The sequence below is a fragment of the Desmodus rotundus genome, chromosome 11, assembly GCF_022682495.2.
Source record: "Desmodus rotundus isolate HL8 chromosome 11, HLdesRot8A.1, whole genome shotgun sequence".
Lineage (NCBI taxonomy): Eukaryota > Metazoa > Chordata > Mammalia > Chiroptera > Phyllostomidae > Desmodus > Desmodus rotundus.
In genome coordinates this window covers 33,491,033-33,505,872 of record NC_071397.1, presented here as the reverse complement: position 1 = coordinate 33,505,872, position 14,840 = coordinate 33,491,033, and the positions used below count along the sequence as shown (strand labels likewise).

At 38.2% G+C, this 14,840-nt stretch overlaps 1 protein-coding gene across 2 annotated transcripts in view; it reads left to right on the top strand.

The window, feature by feature from the left end:
* The first annotated feature begins 263 nt into the window (after positions 1-263).
* The window catches only part of FILIP1 (filamin A interacting protein 1), a 195,571-nt gene continuing 180,994 nt past the window's right edge, over positions 264-14,840 (top strand). For both annotated transcript variants that reach the window (XM_071219617.1, XM_024576661.2), the window contains exon 1: positions 264-734. The gene's annotated coding sequence lies outside the window, so the exon portion shown is untranslated. The remainder of the gene's footprint in view (positions 735-14,840) is intronic.

Genomic DNA, 14,840 nt, shown 5'->3' with positions numbered 1-14,840 from the left:
TTTGAGAACATTTATTTCTCTAAGAAAGCCTAATTGAGAAAAATATTGTGTTGGGAAAATGCTCTGCTCCAAACAACTGCTGCTCTTTGATTCTTTTCAGTTTTTAAAACCCAAGTCCTGCATCACAATCTGTATTTAAGAGCTTCAAATAATAATTACCTCTGTGTAAAGAGCAGAAGTCCTTAAAAGGGACTGCCGGTTTCCCCGCAATCTTTTACAGAGTGAGCAGAGCTATATCCACTGATAACCCAGCTGCCGAGGAACTGAGTAAAGCCGGCTCCAAACTTCTCAGCTGTTGACAGGCTTGACTTGCTGAGAACACTGGTTAAATATAGCACGCGCAAGTCAGCTCCTCAACAAAGTCATTGCTCTGACGGTGTTGTGGAGGGAGCAGAAGACGAGAAACCTAATCTCAGAATCCAACAACACCTAGCAACAGTTGAAAAAACTTTTAAACAAAAGTCTGGGTGGGAGATATACAACAGCCTCCAATTTCTGCTGATCGGGATTTCAGGGAGAAGCTGCTTTCCCCTTCTCTCAGTTTCCTGCGTGACTTCAGCTATTGGCTAGTCCTGGGAGAGAAAGTGGGAAAAGCTTTTTCCTCTGTATTCTTTTGGGCTGGATAGTTTTCCAGGACTCCAGTCACTCTTGGGCTGTGGGACAAGCCACTGATTCTTCAAAGGATAAACTACCTCCACACAGGACATACCCTTGGTTAAACGAGCTGCCATCAGGTAAGAGCAAACTAAATAGTTACTTACTCCTTTAAGAAATATCTGCTCCCATGAGAACAGCGTTCTCTCCGGCTCTGTGTTGTCTCTTTCCTTGGATTCTTACTGTTCCACTATGTGATAACACATTTAGGAATTATGATAATCATTGTGAATTATTTTTAAAGAACCAGAAACATCATGTCTTTCTCAGAATTATATCGATTCCCTTTTAAACACAAAGATTATGATGTTTTAATAGCCATCACAATATTTCTGCCGAGTTATCATTCTTCTGCAGGTAACAGAAGTATGACAAAGGATGATTTCACAGCTCCTCTCACAGTTAGGATGGCTAAGCAATGGAAGGGATATTTCCCCAGGAAGTAAAATAACTCATTTATTGAAACTAGCTGAGCAGCTTGTGTGGTAAATGGCAGGAAAGTCCTACACGGTGTTTGTGTTGCTGTACTTTTGACTTGCTGCTATCTGCCTCTCCCTTTGCCTCGTTCTCTGATTACACGGGTGCACCTTGTGACGGCTCTGACCTCGTTCCATTGCAGCCACCCCAATGCTGCTAACGAGGCACAAAAGACGCCTGGGATTAAATCACTCCTTGTGTCGTTGTTGCATACAAACTACTCAGGAGAATATTATTTTGCATTAAAAAATTGGGTAATAGCTTATACAAAGATAAAAGATTCTGATTTTTGAAACTAAAATTGAATTTATTAGAAAAAACCCTTCCTTAAGTTGTATGTATGTGTGTACAGTGTGTTTACTACACAGATGAAAGGAAATGAAAGGAAATCCTCCTTTCATCTGTGAGGATATTCTCTCCCTTCCATGAATTGCCATGTACTTTTCTCAGGGTTGCTTAGGCTGATTAATTTCACACTGAATCTGACAAAAACTCTCTGTGCATTGGTGCTATGCTTACTGTCGACACCTGGTGTCTATAGTTGGATTGGATTTGTGTAAGAAGTTTGATCCTTTAAATGAACATGATAATTTGAAAGAATATTCTAATGTAAGGATAATATCAAAGAAGATAGAGATGCATCTATTTTGTCAATTTAAAGAAAGAATTTACCCAAGATCAGTTTTGAACACATTGTTTGTTGACAAGTAAGAAGGTATTCCAATAAAAAGAAGAAAATAAGTTTTCCTATTTTAAGAAAAACTAAAGCTTATCACATACATTTAGTACATAGCAAGTATTATGTTCCATAATTCTGATTATATGTTTAGTTAAAAAGTGAATGAAGCTAATTATATATAATGAATGTATATAAGTAATAGTGTAAAATGTACTTGGGTAACCTTGGGTATCAGAGAATGAATCTCTTGGTGCCTTAGTGGAGACAAAGTATCTTCTTCTTGAGTTTTGAAAAGTCAGAACTAAATGCTTTACATTTTTCTCGTTTTTATCTTAGGAAGGGTCACATTGTTGGCTTACAAATGTACATGCAAGGCCAAAATCTATTTTTTTAAAAAAATTCTCTGAGGCAAGGCAGTTTAAGATTGGGGAAGCTGCAAGTCATTTCTTGAGATGTCATTTTATTTTATTTTTTAATTGAATTTATTTTATTTTTATTGCATTTATTGGTGTGACATTGGTTAATAAAATTATATAGGTTTCAGGTGTACAGTTCTATAATACATCATCTGTATATTGTATTGTGTGTTTGTGTGTTCACGACCTGAAGTCAAGTCTCCTTCCATCATCGTGTATCCCCCTCTTACCTTCTTCTACCTCCCCTCATCCCCTTTTCCTTCTGGTAATCACCATACTGTTGTCTGTGTATATGAAGTTTTTTGTTTATTGTCTGCGTAATCCCTTCACCTTTTCCACCCAGCCCCACAACCCCCTTCCTCTCTGACAGCTGTCAGTCTGTTTCTATTTAGTATATTTTGTTCGTTAGATTTTACATATGAGTGAAACCATATGGTATTTGTCTTTCTCTGACTGGCTAGTTTCACTTAGCACAATGCTCTCCAGATCCATCATGCTGTTGCAAAGAGTGAGATTTCCTTCTTTTTTATGGCCAAGTAGTATTCCATTGTGTAAATGTACTACAGCTTTCTCATCCTCTCATCTACTGATGGGCACCAGGGCTGCTTTCCCAATCTTGGTGATTGTAAATTACACTGCAATGAACTTAGGGGTGCATATATTCTTTTGTATTAGTGTTTGGCTTTCTTTGGATATATTCCTGGAAGTGGCATCATTGGGTCAAAAGGCAGATCCATTTTTAATGTTTGAGGTAACTCCATACTGCTTTCCACAGTGGCTGCACCTGTCTGTAGTTCCATCAACAGGGCCTGAGGGTTCCCTTTCTCAACATCCTCACCAGCACTTGTTGTTTGTTGATTTACTGATGATGGCCATTTTGACAGGTGTGACGTGGTATCTCATTGTGGTTTTTATTTGCATTTCTCTGATGATTAGTGATGTTGAGCATCTTTTCATATGTCTATTGGTCATCTGTATGTCCTCTTTGCTGAATTGTCTATTCAGGTCCTTTGTCCATTTTTTCATTGGATTGTTTATCTTTTTGACATTGAGTTTTATAAATTCTTCATACATTTTGGATATTTACCCCTTATCAGATGTATCAACTAATTTACCATTAGTTCTAGGCATGTGATTTATGTTGGAGTCAATGGAACAGTGTGTGGATAACTGAGGGCAGCATTTGGCCCTGAGTGAAAGCCATGTTTCCTGATGAATCGAAATTTTGAGAATTATCTTTATGGCTGTAAGTTTACCTTTGAGAATCAGAAGTAGCTCAGGTTAGACCATGTACTTTCCTCCAGTGTATGAACAGACTCTCCAGGAACCATGCACATTCTGTTCTCCTGTTCACTCAAGCTCACGTTCTGGGTTATTTTGGAATCCTCCTCTTCCCCTTTACTGTAAGAGTAGTTAGACCCCTTTCCATCTCTCCCACCACACCAAGGCCCACTCCCTTCGCCTTCAGGCTGGATTGTAACACTAGTGCTCCCCTCCCACCCTGCATTGCTATCCAAACCACTTTGCCCATGACCATGGGGTTAATTTTCCTAAAGCGTTGCTGTGTTTTTCTTTTACTCTAGTTGTCTTCTGGGACTCATTGTTGCTGCCAAACACCTAGGCTGGGTATTTTGAAATCCTTCCATCATCTGGCATATGCTTAACATTTCTAGTCTCAGCTCCCATCATTCAACAACAAGTGTCTGTCTCTTTGCTCCAGATATTTCAGATTTTGGGCCATTCTCCAAACACACACACAGCACACGCTTCGGTGTTCTGTGCCTGCCCACTTCATTCCCCATGCCTGGAACACCTTGCATCCCTTTTCCTTAGGGACCTTGTTTGCTTTTTAAAACCCAGATCAGTGTCTTCCACTTTCACAATGATTTCCAGGACTGATACCTTTTAGAAGCAATTCCTTCTTAGTTTAGACAGTTTGGTGCTCTGTTAGAATTAGGATACTTAGCAGGGTTTGCCTCTTTAAATTCTGAACAATTTTATGAAGATGATTAGGTACAAAGCATTATCCCAAGCATCACTTGGCTTTGAAGTTTTTCAGCCCCACACATACTGTAGAATGTTTTATCAACACTTTTGGCTCTAGATTCTGTTAGTGAGTATGCAAGAAAGTATAGATAAGTATAAAATCAAGAAAAGAAATTATAATTATGGTTAATAGCTTTCTATCTGAACAAATTTTAAAGGAAGTCTTCATGGTTTTCCTGTGCCCAGAAAAATTATAAGCCATTGTAACTATGCTCATGTACCCAATTGTGGAGATGAGGCACCTCTGGAGAATGAAATACAAAAGGGAATATGTAAAGGATGTATATATATGTGCATGCTCTGTGTATGTACCTAGACCTCTAAATACTATAATGCATGTACCTTTATTATCTTCTGGTACCAGATCCCATTTATAGTTACCTCTAGTACTATTCATTTAAATTATGACTCCTTTTTAAAAAAAACTTCATTTATTATTATTCTTTTTTTAGTGAGAGGAGGAGAGAGGGAGAAATAGAGGGAGAGAAACAGTGATGTGAGAGAGAAACATTGAGTGGTTGCCTCTCATACGTTCCCTGAATGGGGACTGAACCTGAAACCCAGGCGAATGCCCTGACCTGGATGAACTGGTAACCTTATGACACCCAACCACCTGAGCCACACTGGTCAGGGTCATGGCTTCTTCTATTTTTTGGTCATCATGATTTAGAATCTGGCCTTGAGCATTAAAATATTTAAATGTCATGCCATAGTATCTTTTTTTCCCCTAGACATTTAAAAAAGAGACATCTGTCAGTTTTATTTTTAATCACTCATGAAACCTGTAGCCTTACTATATGAGATAAAGCATGAATCATGACTATGAAGCAATTTTTTGTGTCCATCAAAAGAAAAGCATTCTCTTTACATTTTAAGAGTGCCAAGGAAGTTAAATTTACTCTTCTAAATGGTTGTTCAGCAAGAATCACTATGGGATTTTCCTGATGAAATTTGTGAAATATTGAATATATTCACTGAGTAGTGGTTTCCCTGTGGTTATAATTTTTACTTATTCCCTAGAAATAAAACTTTGTAATAAAATACACATTATAAACTACTGGTAGTTGTGGTTTCTTTTTTGAAGATTATTATTTCTTCATAAAACAGGTGCTCTAAGAATAAAATTCTACAGAGTTTATTTAATCCCCATTTTCCCTAATTTGTCTCATCTTATTTTTCTACTCGTGTGGGTTTTAGAAAAGCAGCACCATGGGTGGTGAGAAGGTAAGCTTAGAGAGAGATCTATTTCAGCAGAGAAGTTTAAGAGAAAAAAGATTGGTAACAGCTTGTTAGAAAAATGACACTAAGAGCCTGCAGCATGTTTGTTTATGTATTAATTATTTTTCATGCATATAGCAATTGAGTAAAAGATAAGCTAGTAAAATATACCTTGTTTCCTTAAATCTGAGTTGAAGATATAACAACAAGAACATGTTTATTGGTGTTCAGGAGGAGGCAGGAAAGCCTAGTATAATAGTTCTGGATTCAGATGTCAGCCAATTGTAATCTTGCACAAAAATTACTCTCTGCGCCTCAGTTTCCTCATCTATACAGCAAGGATAATAATAGTCTTCCTTTCACAGAGCTGTTTTGAAGATTAAATGAGTTAATAAAACTTACAGTTGCTTGGTTGACTTTTCAATATATTTAAGCTATTATTGCTTTATTACCACCCTGTAAATGTAGTTATCTGTTTAACTTAATCTTTGTTGCACACAAAATTCTTAGATACAGATAGTCTGAGAACTCAAGTTCATAGAAACAGCAGAAGAATGTATTGTTTAAATTTGGAATCCTGTTTGGGACATACTTTGCTCCTGGGTACTCTAAGCAGACATAGTTTGAACACCAGCCAATACTTTAGTATGGAATTCATATTTTAAACCCTCCCTTATCACTCAGCAGTCTGCTGTCATACAATCATTACTAAAAAGGCTAAGAAATCATGGACAGCATAAATTATTCTATGGTTTCTATATTTGTACTTGGAGATAAAGTGTGTTTATACACAGCGCTTGGGTGTCTCTTTTATAGCTGACTACACTGGGTAATGTGTGACAGCAGAGCCTTCTTCCTCCATGAAGGAACATATTATTAAATTTATCGTTCTTTATTTCTTCCCTTAGATGTTTTGTTTTGTTATACTAACCTAGTAACAGATAAAAATAAAAAGACCAAGAAAGGTCATCTCATGCTAGCTGCAATCTTAACCAAATGGAAATAAATTCTTGCTATTCATTCTTTTTAAACATGACAAGAGAGTATATTCTAAGATAAAAAAATTGTTTACTATAAATATGCATGTGTACATTATAGGGTGGTGACTACTATGCATATTTAATGCATATGAAACACTCTTAAAAGCAGAGAAGTTTCTTAGTTGCTTTAGTGCCAACAAATCTTGTGTAGGGGAGTTACTGTTTAGACCTGTCCATTTTGCTTTTTCTCAATTGAAAGGATGGGTTTGTAAACCATAAGGAGAACTGAGTTTTATAAATGTCATTCTCTAACGAAAACCTGGTTATAGAAAGAAAGAAGGAGAGAAGGAAGGAAGGAAGGAAGGAAGGAAGGAAGGGAAAAGAAAGACAATAATGGAAGATTTTTTCCTGGCTTTACAAAATACATTTTAAAGGTTCTAGGGCAAAAATATAGGAACCTTAAGAAAACGTATTGGATTATATTCTTTCTCCTTAATTGGTCAGGCCTATTCTTTAGCTCTCAGAGAAGGGAAAATGCTGCAGGCAGAATACAAGTTTCCCTGTCGCAGGAGCTGAGACAGTTTAATTTCAAAGGCCATGCAGTGAGTTGTGGAAGAACTTAGAATAAGGAAAGTCAAGCATGAGTTGAGCAGCTATAGTTGGCTCTTAACCAGCTGATTGCAGAATTTGAGAAAGTCCCGGCAGAGAGATGAAGAAACACGACATTAACCAGCACCCCAGTCCCTGAGAGCTTTGTTTAAGCCATAGCAGCACTGAAAAGTCAAAAGAAGGTTGGTGTTACTTTTCCTTTTTGGGAAATGGTGTCACTGTTCATAATATTGTGTGATTTATATGCTCCTGAGGTCTGTGAAAGACAGACTAAGAAGAATTTTTAAAGTTAATGCAGAATTTATCTCATGTGATCTGACTTTGAGTCCTTAAGTTTCATGGACTTGCTGTTTCTTTCTGGCTTAAATGCTGCCACCGACCCCCTTTACCAACACAGATGAAAATGATGATTACTGCTTCACTAGCCAAGGGCCTTATATGTCTGCACTTGAAAACAGGTTTTTTTTTTTTTTGTCTTTCAGTAATTATGACTGTAATGTTCCCAAATTTCTTTGAAAAAACGCATTAACTGCTGCTTATCTTTGTAAGGAAAAGGCATAAGAAAGCCATGAAGTGGACATGTCAGAGTTAGCCAAATGCATTCTTTAAAAAATGATTTGCTAAAGATTTAAAGCCAAAAGACAATTTGATTGAAAACAGTAGACTGCTGACATCACCAAGATAATCAAGTTATTGCCAACTTGCCTTGTTTATCTAAAAGAGCTTTGCAAAAATATGGTGTTCACACACACACGAACACATACACACTCACACACCCATGAGTCATAGGTGATACAGTCATAGGGATAAATGGACTTTATTTTCCCCTATATCTCTTTAATATACTTATGTTTTAAGTAACTCATTTTGGGGCCTGCTTCTTTGACTGAGGTGCCACAGCACAACAGGAAAGGAAGAGGCACTGCTGAGTTCATAATGCTATTTCAGTGTGGCAGCCTAAGTACATGAGGAAATGACACCATGGGCCTGTATTTGGAGCCTTGCAGTTACTGTGACGACAACACACACTAATGGAAAACAAAGACGGTCTGCTTGCCAGGGGGAGCCAGAAAGAGTTTTGCCAGCTCAGATTTTTCCTAATTATTCTGTAAGTCTTGAAATGTGACACTGGAGGTATTCAAGGCTTTTTGTGTTTCATGAACTGTTTAGTAAGTGACACATGCTTGAAGAGCAGCCTGGTATTTGGATGAAGGAGGGGCCTTACACATGAGCTTAACTTTCACGTGCTGCCTTGATAGATACCATCTCCTGGTTTGGACACCACCAAACCAACTGCTGTGGTCACAGCCTGTTGTTTCTCTGGTCCTTAAGGAAGCCAGCTGCTTTGGTAGAATTCACTCCTCAGGGGCCCCTGAACTCTGAGTAACATATCCTCACCTTCTATACCCTGTTTATTCCATAGATCATTGCCCAGAATACCAAATGTTCATGCTAATGACTGGGACTGGGATTCCCAATTCTTATATAATAATGTAATAGATCATATAATGATAATTATAGTTACATATAATACACCCTATCTACACGATATACATATTATGTAGTTATATGTAATCATTTAGTATATACAAATGATAGTAAGAGCTAGCATATGCTGGAGATTATTCTGTACCAGGCATTGTGCCAAGCACTTACATAGATGATTTTATTTACTTCTCATAACAACCCTATGAGGAACTATTTTTATCTCTGTTTTATGGATTAGAAAAATGAGTCTTAGAAATTGTTACTTCCCACTGGTAGATTTGAAATTCAGACTTAGGCAACTTGACCTTATTTAGCCCATATTTTCCACCACTTTCTTGTAACGTAGGCAGTTGTTCAAGGAAGATCCCTACCCAGATGACTGAGAAGTTTTAATGAGCAGTGTAGAATGTGACACCGCAGGGAGTCAGCTGCCACTCCAGTAGGAAGGGGTTCACTAAGAGCAAATAGGAAAGAGTCGCAGGGTCAGAGGCCGACTGGGACTTGTCTCCAGGGTTCCAGGGTGGCACCAGAAGCTTCAGTGGCCAGTGCAGTTGGGCAAATCAGAAAGAGCCACGCCTGGGGCACTGGCTTGCAGAAATTCTTCCCCAGTTATTGATGGAGCGGTACGGTTCTTGCTTTCCACATTGCTGTGTTGATTCCTTGGGAGAGGGTGCCATGGAGCATTTGAATTTATGAGCTGTTATAGCTACTGTTGTCACCAGATCCTTTGATACCACTGAGGTTTCAGTTTGTTGCTGCTGCTGTTGACAACTCAGATCCCCACCTTCTATTGTATTCAAAATGCTCTGCAGATCTCTGCCTTGGTCTTAAGCATTCAGTTTGTTAAATAGGTTCAACAAGGAGTCCTACAAAGTCATTTATTCCAGCTGTCGGTAGCAATATTCCTTGAAGCAGCCTTTGGTGGTATGTGTATATTGGTTGGAGGAGGTGGTGAGGAAGGAGACAGAGGTCTCGTTTTGTGAAAGAGTACTTATTGGCTCCCAGTGACTTTGTTGAGGCAGTGAATTGTCAATCATGCAGCATGTTGTTCCTTCAAAAAAAAAACAAACCACAAAACAGAGCTTGTTATAGTTTAAGGAAAATTAGCTGATATTTTATAACCAGTGGTTTGTTACTGTGGAACAATGGCATGAAATATTTTATTTGATATTTATTAATTACTTTATCTTTATTAACCAGAAGTTACCTTTAAAAAACCCAAATGTCTGACTTTTGGATAATTGGAAGTTTTGAGTTTCTATGTTACATGAGTGGCATTTAACTTTTGCAAGTGTCCAATTAAAGCAGCCAGTTTAATAACATTTTGATGGAGCAGATAATACTTGGCTTTTTCTGATGCCAGTGGCCAGAAATACTGTACTTTTCCAGTGTTTCAGGTATCTCAGGTAGTGGGATTGAATATCCCAGGAAGACAAATTTTTTTATGTGAATTGAACACGTAACAGAATGAATCTCTACCCTCTGATAAATTCTGTTCTATGAATTGAAAACAGTACCTTGTCACAACTATACTACCATACACCAATCCTCCCAACACATGTATACACACTCATTACTAGTCTATGCACAGGACTTATACCACTACTTACCTGACAGGCTAAATATCTTCCTAAAGCAAATATACTCTATGCTCTGTGGCATAGACCCATGTAATCCAAAACAAAAGTAGTGATGAATTACATTTCATCAAGGCCCTCTGTTTCTTTTATGTGATCTCTCCTGATTTTCTTACAAATAATCTCAGAATATCCCCTGTGTCCTCTGCTGTCTTTATGTAAAAAGGCGTAACAGTGTCGAAGGAGGGAAAGAATTAGTTATATCTTTGGAGACGAAGGGCATGGCTGGTTGGCTTCTGGCAGCATTTTTTTTTTTTCTCATTCAATTACTCTAAATTTCTCTTGGCAATAAAACTTAGTAAAAATTTCCACATTAATCCTTAGCTAATGCCTCGTAAATGGAAGATATTATCAGTTTATCATATTAATTCAAGGATTATCTAAGACATTCTGTAAGAGTTCCTAGTTCTCAGCACCTCTGCACCTGGTCTAATTTCAAGGAGGAAAAGAGGTCACTGTTGATGATCATACAGTTTTGGCCCTAGAGTTTCTCATACCCATCAGGGCACTCAGACGGTGGAAATCTCTGAGCCCACTTGGAGCTCTCAGATCACCTGTTCTTGTGGTTCTCAACAATTTCTGTGCATCAGATGTTCCTGGGATGCTTTAAAGATGCAGATGCCTGGGCTGTGCCTCAAAGGTTCTGATTCAAGTTGGCCTGAGTAGGTGCCCAAGTATTGGTCTATTTTAGAAGCGTTTATAGGATTTCAATGTGCATCCAGGGTTGAGAATCACTTATCTAGTACAGACTCATCATTTTAAAGAAGACAGTACTATGAAGAGTGGGCAGAAGTCACTTGGCAGAAATTATAAAGGCTTCTGAGTCTTAGGCTATTGCCCTTTCTCTCACATGATCACAATAAACAACAAGGTAGCTAATATTTAATGAATGCTTTCTATGTATTAGGTACTGAAAACCCCATGGGGCAGATATTCCTATACTCTATATTTCTTTTTTACGTTTTTCTTTTTTAAAAATTAATGTTTGAATACAGTTGTCTCCATTTTCCTACCACCACTTTTCCCCGCTCCACTCACCCCCATCTCCCACCCTCAATCCTACTCCCTTAGGCATTGTCCATGGGTCCTTTATACATGTTCTTTGATGACCCTATTCCTTCTTTCCCCTGTTATCTCCCTCCCTCCTCTCTTCTCCTGTGCTTACTGTCAGTTTGTCCTTAATTTCAATGCCTTTGGTTATATTTTGCTTGCTTGTTTGTTTTGTTGATTAGGTTCCAGTTATAGGTGAGATCACATGCTATTTGTCTTTCACTTCACTTAGCATAATGCTCTCCAGTTCCATCCATGCTGTCACAAAGGCTAGGGACTCCTTCTCTCTTTCTGCTGTGTGTGAATGTACCACAGTTTTTTGAGCCACTCATTTACTGATGGGCACCTAGGCTGCTTCTAGCACTTGGCTATTGTAAATTGTGCTGCTATGAACATTGGGGTGCATAGGTTCTTTTGAATTAGTGTTTCAATATTCTTAGGGTGTAATCCCAGCTGTGGAATTGCTGGGTCAAAAGGCAGTTCCATTTTTAGTTTTTTGAGGAAATTCCACACTGTTTTCCACAGTGGCTGCACCAGTCTGCATTGCTACCAACAGTGCACTAGGGTTCCCTTTTCTCCACAATCTCACCAGCACTTGTTTGTTGATTTGTTTATGATGGCCATTCTGACATTTATGAAGTGGTATCTCATTGTGGTTTTGCATTTTTCTGATGGCTAGTGATGCTGAGCATCCTTTCATATGTCTCTGGGCCCCCTGTATGTCCTCTTTGGAGAAGTGTCTGTTCAAGTCTTTTGCCTATTTTTTACTTGGATTGTTTGTCTTCCTGGAGTGGAGTTGTGTGAGTTCTTTATATATTTTGGAGATCAAAGCCTTGTCTGATATATCACTGGCAAACATATTTTTCCCATACAGTTGGTTCCCTTTTCATTTTGCTAATGTTTTCTTTAGCCATATAGAAGCTTTTTATTTGGATGAAGTCTCATTTGTTTATTCTTTTCTTTATGTCCCTTGCTCTAGGGAACATATTGGTGAAAATATTGCTGTGTGGAATATCTGAGATTTTCCTCCCTATGTTCTCTTCTAGGACTTTTTTGGTATTGTGACTTATATTTAAGTCTTTTACCCATCTTGAGTTTATTTTTGTGTATGGTGTAAGTTGGTGGTCAAGTTTCATTTTTTTGCATGTAGCTGTCCAGATGTCCCAACACCATTTGTTGAAGAGGCTATTTTTACTCCATTTTATGGAGTAAAAGGGTGACTTCTGCCCCCTTTGTCAAATATTAATTGACCATAGAAACTTGGGTTTATTTCTGGGCTCTCTATTCTGTTCCATTGACCTACATGTCTGTTCTTATCCCAGTGCCAGACTGTTTTGCTTACCATGGCCTTATAATATAGTTTGATGTCAGGCCTATACTCTACATCTTACAGATAACAAGGCTGGAGGAATATTCCAAACCCTGCCCAAACTCCCCCCAAAACAGGGGGCAGACCTGGGATTTGAGTCCAGACAACTGTACTGTCAATTTGTGTGCTTAATCTTTTAATGACTTTGCTGTTCTGGAGCCAACTCTGAGAATATGAGGTATTGAATGGCAGCTGTTTCAGTATCAGAGGTCTTGTGGCATCTGGCCTTGGTGCTCTGAATTCCCACTGAGTTATCTGCTTGAGTAGAGGTTGAGTCCTTTACTTCTCTATTTTCTGATTAAGTGGGCCCATTGGAGGCAATCCATTTACTTAGAGACTGTTCGAAGGTGCTTCATTTTTCCCATGACTTTGTTCCTTTTTTAAAAATCCTCACCTGAGGATATTTTTATTGATTTTAGAAGGGGGAGGAGAGAGTGAGAGAGAGACAGAGAAGAAGGAGGAGGAGGAAGAAGAGGAGAGAGAGAGAAATATCAATGTGAGAAACACTGATCAGGTTGCCTCTTGTAAGTGCCCTGATCAGGGATCGAACCTACAACTTAGGTGTGTGCCCTGACTGGTGATCAAGCCTGTGAAGTTTTTGGTGTATAGGATGATGCACCAAGCAACTGAGCAACATGGCCAGGACCTCATGACTTTGTTTCTTACGTCCTGTCTTTCCTTTCCATTGTAGATCAATATAATATTTTCTGCCTTACTTTTCATCTTTCCATGGAAATTCTAACTGAAAACTTTACTGTCCTGTTTGAACTGTTGGCTTTTCCACTAGTCCTGTGAGTTTGGCTGGGTTCATACTTTCCCTTGGATTCCCCTGTCTGGACGTTCATACCAGGCCCTAACTTTCATGATATTAGCAACAACAGGAAGGGATTAATCACTTTGCTTCTCCTGTAGCAGCAGGTGTGTTGGGAACAAGCTGGTCTGTCCCATGGAGCTGACAGGCCAGTCGGTCCATGTACTCTGAAGACCTGTTAAAGTCTATATTTTTAGACAGCATGTATAGAATTAATTTTCTGACTGTTTTTGTAAGTTTGAAGTTCCACAGAATAGGCTTTTTCACATCTAGGGGAAAATCCATATGCATTGTCTGGTGAAATGAACTTTCCCAAGTGAAAATCACCAATGGCAAATACTGTAGCACAGATTTTTCTAAACAATAGAAACTAAATAAAAAGTGATCAATTATTATAATTATTATATAGTAAATATTTATATGTAAATTAAGACTTTAACATGGTAAATAGATTCAGGTATGGCTTGGGACTATTTTTAAACTCACATCCCACAGAAAAAATGGTCAATAAATGTTTGTTAAATTGAATCCATTAGATGTCCTGGAATTGAGAAAGTAAACATTATTAACTGATTTCCATGGATTTGACTGAACATAATTTTTTAATAAATATGGAAATAATAATCAGTGACCATGAGTGATTATTTCTCTGCTTCTCAGTATTCTTTAAACTTTTAATGGTCACATACTGCTTTTATAACAATACAAATTAAAAATCAAAAAAGTTTTAAATGTTCACTAGAGTATCAGAGAATAACCAATGCATAACTAAGGAAGCTGGACTCTGTAGATATGATTGACATGATGTATATGTATTTCCAATAGCAGACTAGAACTCTTACTTTAAATGCAGTGGGATAAAACATAACTATTGACACAAGTCTAATTGTACTCTTTTCACTCATGTACCACAAAACACATAAAAAAGTACACATCCAGGATCTTATTGCGGTTTATTAGCTGGAAATGTTCTCATCCTCAGCAGTCTATTTTGGAGTTAGGATTGCTCCACTCCCCTACAAGTGGTAAAGCAACAGCTGCCATTTAATTAATGTTTCTGCTGACAGCTCCAGCTGATGGATAACATTGAAGTTCCCAATCAGCATCAATACTACCCATGTTACCCCCAAAGGAAATATCGATTATAGTTGCTTGATTTTGCCTTATTTCACTTTCTTTCCTGCATCAGTTCTTCCAAATTCCAATGATGCTGTTATTTACATCACCATTCACATCTTGCAGGGAATCAAGTCCCAGTGGAGCACATGTGTTCCTGGTGATGTATTACGATGGAATCTCACCAAAATGAACATGTGAAGTGCTGAGCTCAAACAGAGGAGAGGACAAGGGGGAAAGCCAGAAGAAAGTGACTGTGGTTTCTCAGAAAGTAAAGAATTTTGTCCTTT